The sequence below is a fragment of the Lepidochelys kempii genome, chromosome 1 (assembly GCF_965140285.1).
Source record: "Lepidochelys kempii isolate rLepKem1 chromosome 1, rLepKem1.hap1, whole genome shotgun sequence".
NCBI lineage: Eukaryota > Metazoa > Chordata > Testudines > Cheloniidae > Lepidochelys > Lepidochelys kempii.
In genome coordinates this window covers 262427848-262441365 of record NC_136380.1, presented here as the reverse complement: position 1 = coordinate 262441365, position 13518 = coordinate 262427848, and positions in this window count along the sequence as shown.

Below are 13518 nucleotides of genomic sequence, written 5' to 3'. Positions count from 1 at the left end.
CATCTTAGGATCGCCTGGGTTGCCTGCCCCTAAATCCGGCCCTGATGCAGGAAAGGCAGTGCTGAATGGACACATGGGTTCATTGTGGATGCCCAGTTGTATCCTTCTATGATCTCAGCCACACTGGTCACATCCCTATGGATGCACGCTGTATAGTTACGCCCACCTCCATTACACCAGCACCCACTGTGGACTTCCCAGTCCAGTAACTCTCCAGGTTAGTCAGCTCCCACGGGCCAATGTCCATGCTTTTGGTGGTGATTAGATATTGGGGATAGCTCACTCTGGAGGTCTCATTCTGAAGTTCTGCAGCAAATTCTGGATATTCTGGGTCTCAAAACTCAGTCCCACCAGACTTGGCTTGGGGCCATGGTCTGGACCCAAGAGTGGTGAGGATCATCCTTAAGCTCCACATGGAGCCGGCGTTCCTGGAGATGGTAGGTGCACATTTAGTGCTGCTTATTGTTGTGTAAAGGCCCAATTAGCATTCCAGGAACACTGAGTAATAAAATAAACAAATAAATCTTTCCACCTTGAAGTGCCTTATGCACCTAAAGTCTGACTGCAATGCTTTTGCTGTGTGTCCAGCCCATTACGTTCTCCTCAGCCTGTATTCAGTGATATTGCAAGAGAATTCGAGCAATCAAGGTCCCAAAAGGCAAACTCTTCTCCATAACCTTGAGTAGTTGTGTGTTTTGGCTTCTGTGCTAGCTTTGGTTATGGTGTCATGCCTCGTAAGAACATAAGAACGGCCACACTGGGTCAGACCAAAGGTCCATCCAGCCCAGCATCCTGTCTGCCGACAGTGGCCAATCCCAGGTGCCCCAGAGGAGTGAACCTAACAGGTAATGATCTAGTGATCTCTCTCCTGCCATCCATCTCCACCCTCTGACAAACAGAGGCTGGGGACACCATTCCTTACCCATCCTGGCAAATAGCCATTAATGGACTTAACCTCCATGGATTTATCTAGTTCTCTTTTAAACCCTGTTATAGTCCTAGCCTTCACAACCTCCTCAGGCCAGGAATTCCACAGCTTGGCACTGCACTGAGTGAAGAAGAGCTTCCTTTTATTTGTTTTAAACCTGCTGCCTATTAATTTCATTTGGTGGCCCCTAGTTCTTATATTATGGGAACAAGTAAATAACTTTTCCCTATTCACTTTCTCCACACCACTCGTGATTTTATATACCTCTATCATATCCCCCTTAGTCTCCTCTTTTCCAAGCTGAAAAGTCCTAGCCTCTTTAATCTCTCCTCATATGGGTCCCGTTCCAAACCCCTAATCATTTTAGTTGCCCTTCTCTGAACCTATTCCAATGCCAGTATATCTTTTTTGAGATAAGGAGACCACATCTGCGTGCAGTATTCAAGATGTGGGCGTACCATGGATTTATATAAGGGCAATAAGATATTCTCCGTCTTAGTCTCTCTCTCCCTTTTTTAATGATTCCTAACATCCTGTTTGCTCTTTTGACTGCCGCTGCACTCTGCGTGGACCTCTTCAGAGACCTATCCACAATGACTCCAAGATCTCTTTCCTGATTAGTTGTAGCTAAATTAGCCCCCATCATATTGTATGTATAGTTGGGGTTATCTTTTCCAATGTTTATTACTTTACCTTTATCCACATTAAATTTCATTTGCCATTTTGTTGCCCAATCACTTAGTTTTGTGAGATCTTTTTGAAATTCTTCACAGTCTGCTTTGGTCTTAACTATCTTGAGCAGTTTAGTATCATCTGCAAACTTTGCCACCTCATTGTTTATCCCTTTCTCCAGATCATTTATGAATACATTGAGTAGGATTGGTCCTAAGGCTGACCCTTGGGGAACACCACTAGTTACCCCTCTCCAGTCTGAAAATTTACCAATTATTCCTATCCTTTGTTCCCTGTCTTTTAAGCAGTTCTCAAGCCATGAAAGGATCTTCCCTCTTATCCCATGACAACTTAATTTACATAAGAGCCTTTGGTGAAGGACCTTGTCAAAGGCTTTCTGGAAATCTAAGTACATAATGTCCACCGGATCCCCGATGTCCACATGTTTGTTGACCCCTTCGAAGAACTTTAATAGATTAGTAAGACATGATTTCCCTTTACAGAAACCATGTTGACTTTTGCCCAAGAATTTATGTTCTTCTATGTGGCTGACAATTTTATTCTTTACTATTATTTCAACTAATTTGCCCGGTACTGACGTTAGACTTACCGGTCTGTAATTGCCGGGATCCCCTCCAGAGCCCTTCTTAAATATTGGTGTTACATTAGTTATCTTCCAGTCATTGGGTACAGAAGCTGATTTAAAGGACCGGTTACAAACCATAGTTAATAGTTCTGCAATTTCACATTTGAGTTCTTTCAGAACTCTTGGGTGAATGCCACCTGGTCCCAATGACTTGTTACTTGTTCAGTTTATCAATTAATTCCAAATCCTCTTCTAATGACACTTCAATCTGTGACAATTCCTCAGATTTATCACCAACAAAGGACGGCTCAGGTTTGGTACTCCATGAGTCCACAAAATGCAGGCTCACCAGAGCAGTCATGTGGAAGCTCTTATGTTTGTTATGGAGGCTTGCAGTAAAACCCTGACCTACGAAATCAGTTGGGGGTTGACCTTGACTTCAGTAGGTCCAAGATTCCCAGACTGTAATTTCATAGTTAAGAATGAACTGAGTTTTTTGCTTAAAGCAGAACTTTAAAGTTTAAAGCTAAACCTCTTTACTATGTACGAGGAATACAATGTACCTTCGCCAAATTTAGGGCACTGAGTACTGTAACCCCTCGGCCAATGGCATTGGCAGCAGCAAGGGCCAGTGCCTTCTTTCTAGATGATTTGCTACAATTTGCTTAATTTTGACTCGGGTTCCCACTCAGTAATCTGGGCTCCTATATCCAATCTAGGCGCCTTTGATAGGCAAATCCATACCTGCTTGCTCTACCACCTCCTGCTATAACAGTTTCAGTAGCTAGGACAGAGAGACCTCACCAAAGTCTTTAGGCCAGTGTAGACGGATGCTGTAGACTCCTCTGCTTCCACCATAGTCCCCACAGCAGCTCTCAGTCTGCTTGCAAGCTGTAGGTGAGACCAGTTGCCACTTTGCTCCACTCACTGCTGGCCAGGTGACCAGAACTGCAGACTTGCTCTATGACTAGAACCACTGCTGAGCTCTGCCCATATCAGGCAACTGTAGCTTTCCGCTCAGATTTTATTTTTTGTTTTGTTATGGTACCAGGGGAATCAGTGATCTAAGAGCCCCCTTAGAGTTCTTACCCCCTACGAAAGCAGTCCCAGCAATTAACCAGGAATGGACAATCTCTCTTTTTTCTGGAACTTGGGCTCCTTCTGTCCAAGGGCTCTTACATGACCTTGGCAAACATCAGTCTTCTTCTGGGTGACCCTGTACTCAGTCATTGTTCAGGCTTTGCCCAGATCGTTCCCACCAGAGTAATCTCCAAAATATGGGCCGCAAGTTCAAAACTCAGCCAAGTTATACCCCTATGTCCCCAAACTATCTGAAGTTCATATGTAAATGTGGTGCTGCCTTGCTCAGTCCACTCCTCTTGCTCTCCAGCAGAGAGCTGACTCTGTTTCCTTCCTTCTTTCCTAAGCTTCAGGCCACAGGGCTGACCGTACTGACTGACTTCTCTGAGGATTTACAAGTCAAATTGTTAATTAGTTAATGTTAAAATCAATCAACAGTGAGCTTTTAAGGAATGCAGCACTTTGGCTCACCTTTACTTTGACTGAACAATCCTAATAACAGAGTAAGACAGACATTTCTATGTCGTTAAACCTCCTAGAAAACACGTGCATAAATTATTTTGAAGAAATTAGGTTGTAATTAAGTTATGTTATTAATGATTGGTGTTCAGTTGTTATAATTCCAGTCATGGATAACTCAGATCCTTCTTAAGCAGTGCCACTGTGATGGTTAGATACCACAGGGATGAGCAGCCATATCTTAAAAACAACAACCCGAGACAGTGCTGTTAGAGGGAACAAACCCAATCAAACCTCTTCCTTTTTAGCTAATTCTGTTGCTGAAGTGGAGCGGTGGAGAGAGTGGGAGGGAATCAAGAGTCCTCACCGGTACATTTTTTGGCTCCAACTATCACAAGATCGGCCCCCAGCTGTGACTCCTCCTACAGATTTTGTGTAAAATTATGGCTTGCGTAAAGTGGGGACAGGCACACCTTCATCACCACTCCTACGAGGTCTGGGAAGGAGCTGAAGAGAAACAATAACTACACAGCCCGGCACTTTGCTATTTGTAAAGTCCTGTGTAGGCTTATGGCACTTCATTCTTAGAAGAGAGGGCGTGACTAGAATAGAATAGCTAGCGAAATAGATAAAAACGGAGGGAAAGGAAGAGAGGGATGGGGAGAGTGAGAGAGGGAAAGTAGGAGAAAGAAACAGAAAGACAGACTGGGAGAAGGTGAAACAGGAATAGGGAAAGTGTTGGAGGGGAAAGGGAAAAACGTATTGGGGGACAGAGTGAGGTAGGAGAGACACAATGGAACTGCTCTTCTGTCTCGGGTCCCAGCTCCCATCCCTCTGGAACAGCTTCACAACACTTGGCCTCTCTTGTGCTGTCTTTATCCTGCTTTTCGATCACATGAAGCGCAGAAAGAGATGGAACAACTACCCCCCGGGTCCTGTCTCCTTCCCTTTCATTGGGAACTTGCTGCAGATCAATTTCCAATGTCCTCGCCTTGCCTTAACAGAGGTAAGTGCCAGAGGGACAGATGCCTTTCACTGACTGGCAGAGAGGGTTGGTGAATAGCAGCCATGCCAGATCGGTTTCCGGTTCTTGTGTGGCAGCTGAACTGCACCTATTATTTACTGCATTGCAGGAAGATTTCAATCTATAAAAGGAGAAAAGCTAAACAGAATAAAAGCAAGGCAAAAAAAAATCACTAATTTTCATCATGTGAACTTGTGACATCCCCGTCTCACTGTAGGTGGGTGGTTAATTGTTGATCAGTAATACATTATGGAACCATATGTACAGCAAAACTGTAAACCAGTTTGCATCGTTCACTATACTTGTTAAAGTAAATGTTAACATAAAGAAAGCATTGACACTAGTTTACACTACTCTAATGGTTGAGAAAGCAGCCATGTAAGTGCCTTATTCCTCATTTGGGCCCTTAAACTAGGACTTGGACGCACCCTCCCAAGGGGTGTGTGCAAATTGGAGAATTACAGCACTTTAGCAATGGGTCCCATACACAGCTGTACAGTAGAGCTGGTGGGAATGTCTTCATTGAACCGGTTTTTAGACCAGAAATGCTGGTTTTGATGACTATTCCCCGGGGGTGGCCTTTTGAAGGGAAAATGTGTTCACTTTGGAAAATGTTTGTTTCCGAGTTCTTCATTTCTAATTATTTTTATATTATTTCGTAACACATCAGTAGCAGTACTATTCAGAGTGCTATTACCACTGACATGTTATGGATAAAATGTAATCCTGTGCAAATAAAAAAGCCCCATGTAACAAAACAGCATTAGAATCCAAACGTCCAGATTTCAAAATGACATTTTGAAACAAAAACTTTCCAAAACAGAACTTTGTTGGAAATGTCAATGTCCGAGAAATTCATTTTTATGCTGGAAACAAATTTCAAAATGTCAAAATTTCCCGCTATCTGGAAATTGAGTTTTGACCAGGCTAATGGACAGCTGAGTATTGGTGCAGTGAGACAGTACTTTGAAACCCAACAATGTTCTTTATGGACAAAGAGCAACTGGGAAATTAAGGTGGCCGGGGAGAGGGACACTGATTGGCTTCCTGCCCAAATCCACACGGCATGATATGAAAATGTGGTGCTGAGCTAGATGCCTCCTACCAACTTTGGGCACATTCCCTCTTGGGTCGACAGCTTTGCAGGGATTAAGCACTCTGCAGTCAAAGCTCCTGTGCCCTCTGCCTGCCACAGACTATGCTACAGTGTCTCTCATGTTAAGGTACAGCCTGTGTAGCTGGTTTTTCTCTTTAATCCTGTTTCGTTCTTTTTTTATCTCTTTGCCCTCTTACTTGACAGCCCCATGAGAAGTCTGGGAAGATCTTCTCTCTTCAGGTTGAATGGAAAAATGTGGCCATGCTGAATGAGTTAGAAGCTGTAAAGGAAGCAAAGGGGAGTGGTTCTTTACAACCAGTCTCATTAAATAAAAGTTTCTTCTGAGCCCAAAGGACCAGCCACACACCCAGGTCAATATATAACTCAGATTTCACCCCAAAATCATGCTGCTGCCGATCCTTCAGTATCTAAAATCGAAAGGTTTATTTATAAAAAGAAAAGAAAGAAAGAAAGAAAGAAAAGGTGAGAGACAAACGATGCAGAAGAAATCTGCAGATATGGGACTTTATGAATTCAAAATGTTACCACTTGGGTTAATTAACGCAGGAGCCACTTCTCAGAGGCTTGCCAATCAAAGGACTTTGGATGAGCTTATATCAAGCCTCTTGCGATTTGAGCAGTTCTTGGTCAGAGCACAAGAATCACTCGGGAAATGTGTTGCCCAAACACAGGGATGTGGTAGTATTGTGAATATGAAATTGGAGCAGCCAAGGTTCCTTATTTGGGACACTGGGCTGAGAGCAGGGAAATCTTGCCTGACCCCTTGGAAGTGCAAGCCGTTTTTAACTGGCTTATATCCCAGACCAAAACGGAGTTCCAGCCTTTCATAGGCTTGGTTATTTGTTACTGCCAATTTGTGCAGGGGTTCAGTGACATTGTGTCTGCTATCACAGGCTTGTGCAAGAAGAGAAAACCAAACACAGTCGTGTGGGCAAAGGCTTGCCCACAGGGTTTTGATAAGGTAAAAAAAATTCTGTCCGAAAAGCCTGTTCTGGCCAGTCTTGATTTTGATGAAATGTTTGAACTGGTGTGTCCGACATAAGTTTAGGTGCAGTAGCAGTGCAATCGGGAAAGTTACAAAAGCATCCCCTTGCTTTCTTGAGCAAAACACTGACTCCCACTGAACAGAATTACTCTGTCATAGGAAAAGGATGCTATGCTGTTGAGTAGGCAATCGGGCAATTAAGGTCATCTCTCTTTAATAGAGAGTTCAGGGCTTTAACTGGCCACTCTCCATTCATTTGGGTACATAGAACCAAAGACACTAATTCCAAACTGCTGCGGTGGAACATGAGGCTCCAAGAATATGACTTGGAAATTGTGCCAATGGCGGACCCTCCTGCAGCCCTGTAAGAGGGGAGATAAGACCCCCTGTGTGCTAATTGGCAAAGGGCACACTCAACTCAGTGATGTCCAAATATTTAGCCAAACAGTGTTTTGTAAGGTATCCTATAAAAACTGGTGACCCGCTGGTCACGGATAGCATTGTGTGATGTGTGTATGGGTTGTGTAATGAGAGTTATCTATGTATGTGTTGTAATAGAGTCTTAAAATATGTTGCAGAGGCAGCTGATAAAAAAGTTTGTCCTAGAGAAAGAAGCCGGGGGGAGGAGGGGGCTCTGATGTCAGGGTGTCCGTCCCCTCTGTACCTCATCTCTGCAGGGCTCAGGAGTGGGATGTGGGACAGAGCTTGCTGGCGGCGGCTGCTGCTGTGTCCGAACAAACGGCTTCAGACTTGTCCGTGCCATCTACTTAAAGAGGCAGCGCGTGTGTCTCTTTCACACAGTTACACACACACACCCTGTGTGTGTCTCTCTCTCTTACACTCACCTCCCAACACACACTTATGTTGTTGTTGTTGTTACTTCTTGATATTTCCTGCAAGGCACACATGTTCTCTGTAATTTTAGTCTTTCAAAGTGCTGTTGTTTGAGTTTTTTGACTGGTCTGTGCCTTTCATAATTTTTATTTCTCTCTCATGCTTAAATTTAATTCTTTCAGTAGTGAGTTCTAAAATGCCTAAGATGTCCTGGCTGGAGTAATTAGCCCTATGGTAACTTTTAAAAAATATATATTATGTCTAGGTTTTTTGTTTCTACTGGTGGCGCACATCACACATTACCTCGATGCTGGTGCACAGAACAAAATTCATTCCACGCCTGGGTGGAAAACATTAGAGGGAACATTGCACAGGACTATAAAAAGAAGTATGCAGTGTAGTTGTAGCCATGTCAGTCCCAGGATATGAGAGAGACAGGCTGGGTGCTGGCTCTATAAAAAGAAAAGGAGAGGACCCCTTAGCTATCCATCCCTTAAGGGGCAAAAGAGGCCAGTGTTCTTGAAAGCTGTGGAAAGTGGGTCCACCAGCCAGGTGGGTTGAAGAGGCTGAGAACTGACTGGAGGTGAGAAATTGCCTCAGACCAGAATTATAATCTGTTAAACTGTAGACACTAGAAAGTGTGTTTTCTTTTGTTTTATTTGTAACCATCTTTTGCTCCTATTATCTCTGCTTAAGATCACTTAAATCTCTGTTCTTTATTAATAAACTTATTCATGTTTTATTATAAATGCATCTTAGTGCTGTTATATTAAAGTGAGGTGTGGATCCTCAGTTGAGCCAACAGCAGACTTCTGTGATTGTCCAGTGAGAGGGACTGGACACTACCAAGACATGTCACTGGGGAACTCAGGAATTGGGGTTCCCTGAATGTTCTCTGCAAAGCCAGGTTTAGACTGGCAGATTCTCAAGGAGTTGGCTAGTGAGGCAGACAGAAGTGGGCAGGTGTGGCAGGACACAAGTTTATGCTCCCGCAAAGCTCTCTCTGGCTATGGCAGAGAGGTGACAGAGTGGCTTACAGTTCTGGGCTTGCTAAGGAGAGCGTCACACATCACTTTCATTAGAGTTTGCTTTCTGTGTAGAATAACATTTCTAGAGGTTTGAGAAACACAATCCCTAATTTAAAGGTACTGGTGGGGCCAGGTTGTGCCTATCCCACTCTCTTGCTCACAGTCAACAAGGTGCTTCTCCTCATGCTGGTGTTCTTGCTTCCATTGTCCCAATCTCTGTTGCTCGGTTGCTTTGCCGTTCCTGGCCAAAGGGAGCTGCGGAAAGTGGTGCGGGCTGCAGGGACATGCTGGCCACCGCTTCCCGCAGCTCCCATTGGCCGGGAACAGTGAACTGTGGCCACTGAGAGCTGCAGGGGGCTGTGCCTGCGGACGGTCAACAAACAAACAAGATGTCTCACGGCCCGCCAGTGGATTACCCTGATGGGCGGCGTGCCGAAGGTTGCCGATCCCTGCTTTACAGGATGTTGTTGTGCTGGGTTTGGTCACAGAGATCCCCTTGGGATTGTCACCTGATGTGCTGAAAGTACCTCTGAGCCCCCTCTCCTTTTCTGCACCTTGCAGCCTAAGAAGCTCCAACTTCGCAATCGCTTCACTCTTTCACTCATTTTCCTGTTTTTCTGTTCCTACTTCCCATTCCCGAAATAAGCAAACAGAAAATAACAAACCACTAACCACTTTGTCTGCTGTCCAGCCAGCACACTTAAAACTCACTTAAAATCACTACCAGTGTCTCAAAGCAATCAGCTGTGCACAGATCCTGCTCGCCTATGCCACTGTGAAGGGTTCAATCACAGAGACCCCTTGGAACTGTCACCTGATGTGCTGAAATTACCTCTGAGCCCATTTTCCCTGCCAGCTTGGGACTTCCAGGACCCTCCCTTATTGAGCCAGACATGTTAGCCGGCTGCAACACACAGCCAGGGTCTGGACCACACCCCCAAGCCGGCAGGCTTTCAGTGAAAACTGCTCAGCAGGTAACCTATCTCCAGCACCCAGACAGCCAGCTCCCAATGGGATCCAAACCCCAAATAAATCTGTTTTACTCTGTATAAAGCTTATACAGGGTAAACTCATAAATTGTCCACCCTCTATAACACTGATCGAGAGCTATGCAGAGCTGTTTGCTCCCCCAGGTATTAATCACTTACTCTGGGTTCATTCATAAACAAAAGTGATTTTATTAAGTATAAAAAGTAGGATTTAAGTGGTTCCAAGTACTAACAGACAGAACAAAGTAAGTGGTCAGTTTGGATGAGCTATTACCAGCAGGAGAGTGAGTTTGTGTGTGTATGGGGGTGGGGGGGTGAGAAAACCTGGATTTGTGCTGGAAATGGCCCACCTTGATTACCATGCACATTGTAGGGAGAGTGGTCACTTTGGATGAGCTATTACCAGCAGGAGAGTGAGTTTGTGTGTGTGGTTTTTGGGAGGGGGGGTGAGGGGGTGAGAGAACCTGGATTTGTGCAGGAAATGGCCCAACTTGATTATCATGCACATTGTGTAGAGAGTTGTCACTTTGGATGGGCTATCACCAGCAGGAGAGTGAATTTGTGTGGGGGGGTGGAGGGTGAGAAAACCTGGATTTGTGCTGGAAATGGCCCAACTTGATGATCACTTTAGATAAGCTATTACCAGCAGGACAGTGGGGTGGGAGGAGGTATTGTTTCATATTCTCTGTGTGTATATAAAGTCTGCTGCAGTTTCCACGGTATGCATCCGATGAAGTGAGCTGTAGCTCATGAAAGCTCATGCTCAAATAAATTGGTTAGTCTCTAAGGTGCCACAAGTACTCCTTTTCTTTTTTCTTAGAACAAAGTAAGTTACCAAGCAAAATAAAGCAAAAACATGCACGTCTAAGTCTAATGCATTAAGAAACTGATTACAGGTAATATCTCACCCTCAGAGATGTTCCAATAAGCTTCTTTCACCGACTAGACTCCTTCCTAGTCTGGGCCCAATCCTTTCCCCTGGTACCATCCTTGTTAGTTGCAGCAGACATCTTAGGTGGAAAACAGAGGTTTTCTCATGACTGGAACCCCCTTTGTTCTGTTCCACCCCCTTTTTATAGCTTTGGCAGAAGGCGGGAATCTTTTGTCTCTCTGGGTCCCCACCCCCCCTTCTAAATGGAAAAGCACCAGGTTTAAGATAGATCCCAGTACCAGGAGACATGTTCACATGTCCTGTGAGAGCCCAGCCTCCATTTTTCTAGGGCTGGCCCACAGATACCCAAGAAGGTTTGCAAGTAAACAGAGCCATTTACAGGTCCTTGATTTGGAAGCACCCTTAATGGCTTCCACTTAATACATGTACATCAGTAATACGAGTTTATATCTTATTCGCCTAACTCCAGACATTGAAATAATACATGCAAACAAATAGGATGAACACACTTAGCAGACTATAAGCTTTGTAATGATACCTTACAAGAGCCCTTTTGCATAAAGCATATTCCAGTTACATCATATTCTGGAAACTGAGGGGTCTGCTATTCTCCACAGAGCAGGGCTTCACAAGAGGCATCGATGGAAACTCATCATTGCCCTTCCCCTGTCAATACTGGGTGTCGCAGCCTGGATCGGAACCTGCTGTTTGCGCAAGAGGGTAATTAAGTCTCCATGGGCTTTGCTCAGTCCTTGTCCTCTATACTGACAATGCCAACAAAGTTCCTGCTGGTTGTGAAGCTGTTTAGGTGATGTGGATAACTAGCCTATTAGCACTTTGACTGAGGCCACTCACTCATCTCCCCATAGCCACTGAGCAATGGTCTGAGAAGCAGGATTGGAAGCACTGACCTAGGATGACAGGTTCTGTATCCCATCCCCACTTCCCTGATTGCTACAGTCCCTAGCCTAGCATGAATTCTGAAAGTTTATTTTCCATACTGATCACTTAGAAATACTGTGGGGTTTGAAATGGTCTCCGTGGCCCGGGTCCTCAGCTATGACTGAGGAGAGCACAGCACAGTTCAAAACGGGGGACAGAAAGCTAGTCTTTGTGCTCTCCCAAACCTGGGCTGACTGAGGTGTTCTTGTCTCCTCACGTCATTTACAGCAGACTAATACACCAGCTAACCACAGGCCAGTATGACAACTGGAGATCAGTAGGGCCTCAGTACACCCCGGCCATGCCCCTTTACAGTGGCAGCAAGGAAGGAGGGATGGTATAGAAGACACAACGTAGGCTGTACCCCTCGGAAGATGGTCCTATGGCACCTTCGCCTGCTCCACTCTTACACATCACACATGGTGTGTCATAAAATGAGGGTGCCATATTCTGAGAACTGGGCCTTGTATATTTGTTTTAATTAGTGTTAAAATCTGAACATTAAGGGCCAATTTAGAGCAAAAATTTCAAAAATGCAGTAATTAAAATGATGGAAAAATGAATGTGTAGAGCACACTGAGGGCCAGATTCAACACTTGCACCAGCTTTACCACCATCAAATAGCTCATCCGTGGGCTTATTCCTGATGTACACTGGCGTGCGTAAGAGGAGGATATGGCCCATAATGTGCTAAGTGAGGCCCTGGTCCAGCAAAGGATTTTTAGCACATGCCTAATGTGAAGACCATGAGTAGTCCCATAGAAACATGCTTAAATGCTTGACTGGATCAGGTCCTCAGTCTCCAATGTAAACAGTTCTATGCTGTACATCATGTTGGCACCTAATTGTTTAATTCACGAATGTAATGAACTGATAACACTTGGACATTCTGGTGCGCGTGTTAGAATATAGATATTCAGGCCTGCCTGTAAAGCCTATACTTTAAGAACTTAGGTGTATTTTTATCACGTAGCTAATTACAGGGGAACAAAAACAAAGAATCAAAATCACAGTCCGCCTGTGTATGGGCCTTCTCTCACTAAGAAAGTCTGAGGCCTTGTTCTTAGGCTAAGGCCTTTGACTAAGCAGCAGGGGCAGCCAGCCATAAGCTGGGAAGCGTATGGTCAGATCCTCACATTCCAAACCAGTCACATTGAAATAAGGTGGTATTGGGCTGTTAGGAAGACAATCCTGTCCTGATAGTGCCCATCACCACCAGATAAAGAAACAGATCTTAAGATGGTTAAAGAAAACTTAGTTTGATAGCATCCTGTCTGGCAAGAAATCTCTTATCAGTTGTTGTAGTTGTGAAACCCTCATTTCTGTATTGTTTTTTCTTTATGGGCCCCACTTTTCTATTGTTAATCTGTCTGGTTCTCTAATTGTTTCTGTCCACTGTATAATTAATTTTGCTAGGTGTAAATGAATTAGGGTAGTGGGATATAATTGGTTAGATAATTATGTTACAGTATGTTAGGACTGATTAGTTAAATTTCAGTAAAATGATTGGTTAAGGTGTAGCTGAGAATATTACTCTATAAACTGGGGTCAAGCAGGAAGTGGAAGGGAAATTGGAATCATGCTCGCTAAAGCAGGAGGAACAGGGACACAGGCAAGGCTCTGCGGCGTCAGAGCTGGAAAGGAGGGAAACGGGGTAAAGGCTCCGCAGCATCAGAGTTGGAAAGGGAACACGGGAACCGACTCTCGCGGCATATAGAGATAAGCCCAACTGTTATGAAGGGCTTCGGAATATGCTTGCTTGGAAACTAACCCCAATAAACATCACATTGTCCGCATTTCGGACTTCTGGTCTTTTTCTGCTTGCTGTCTGCGTGACAAGAACCAGGGAAGTGGGAAAGTGAAGGGAAAGCCCTCTAACAGTGCGTCTATGGCTTGTTTTGTTGCTGTCCATATGGGCATCTCCTTGAACACCCTCCCTTCCCGCAACAGGCAGGAGGAAATAAGAAAGTTTGCAGAAAGCT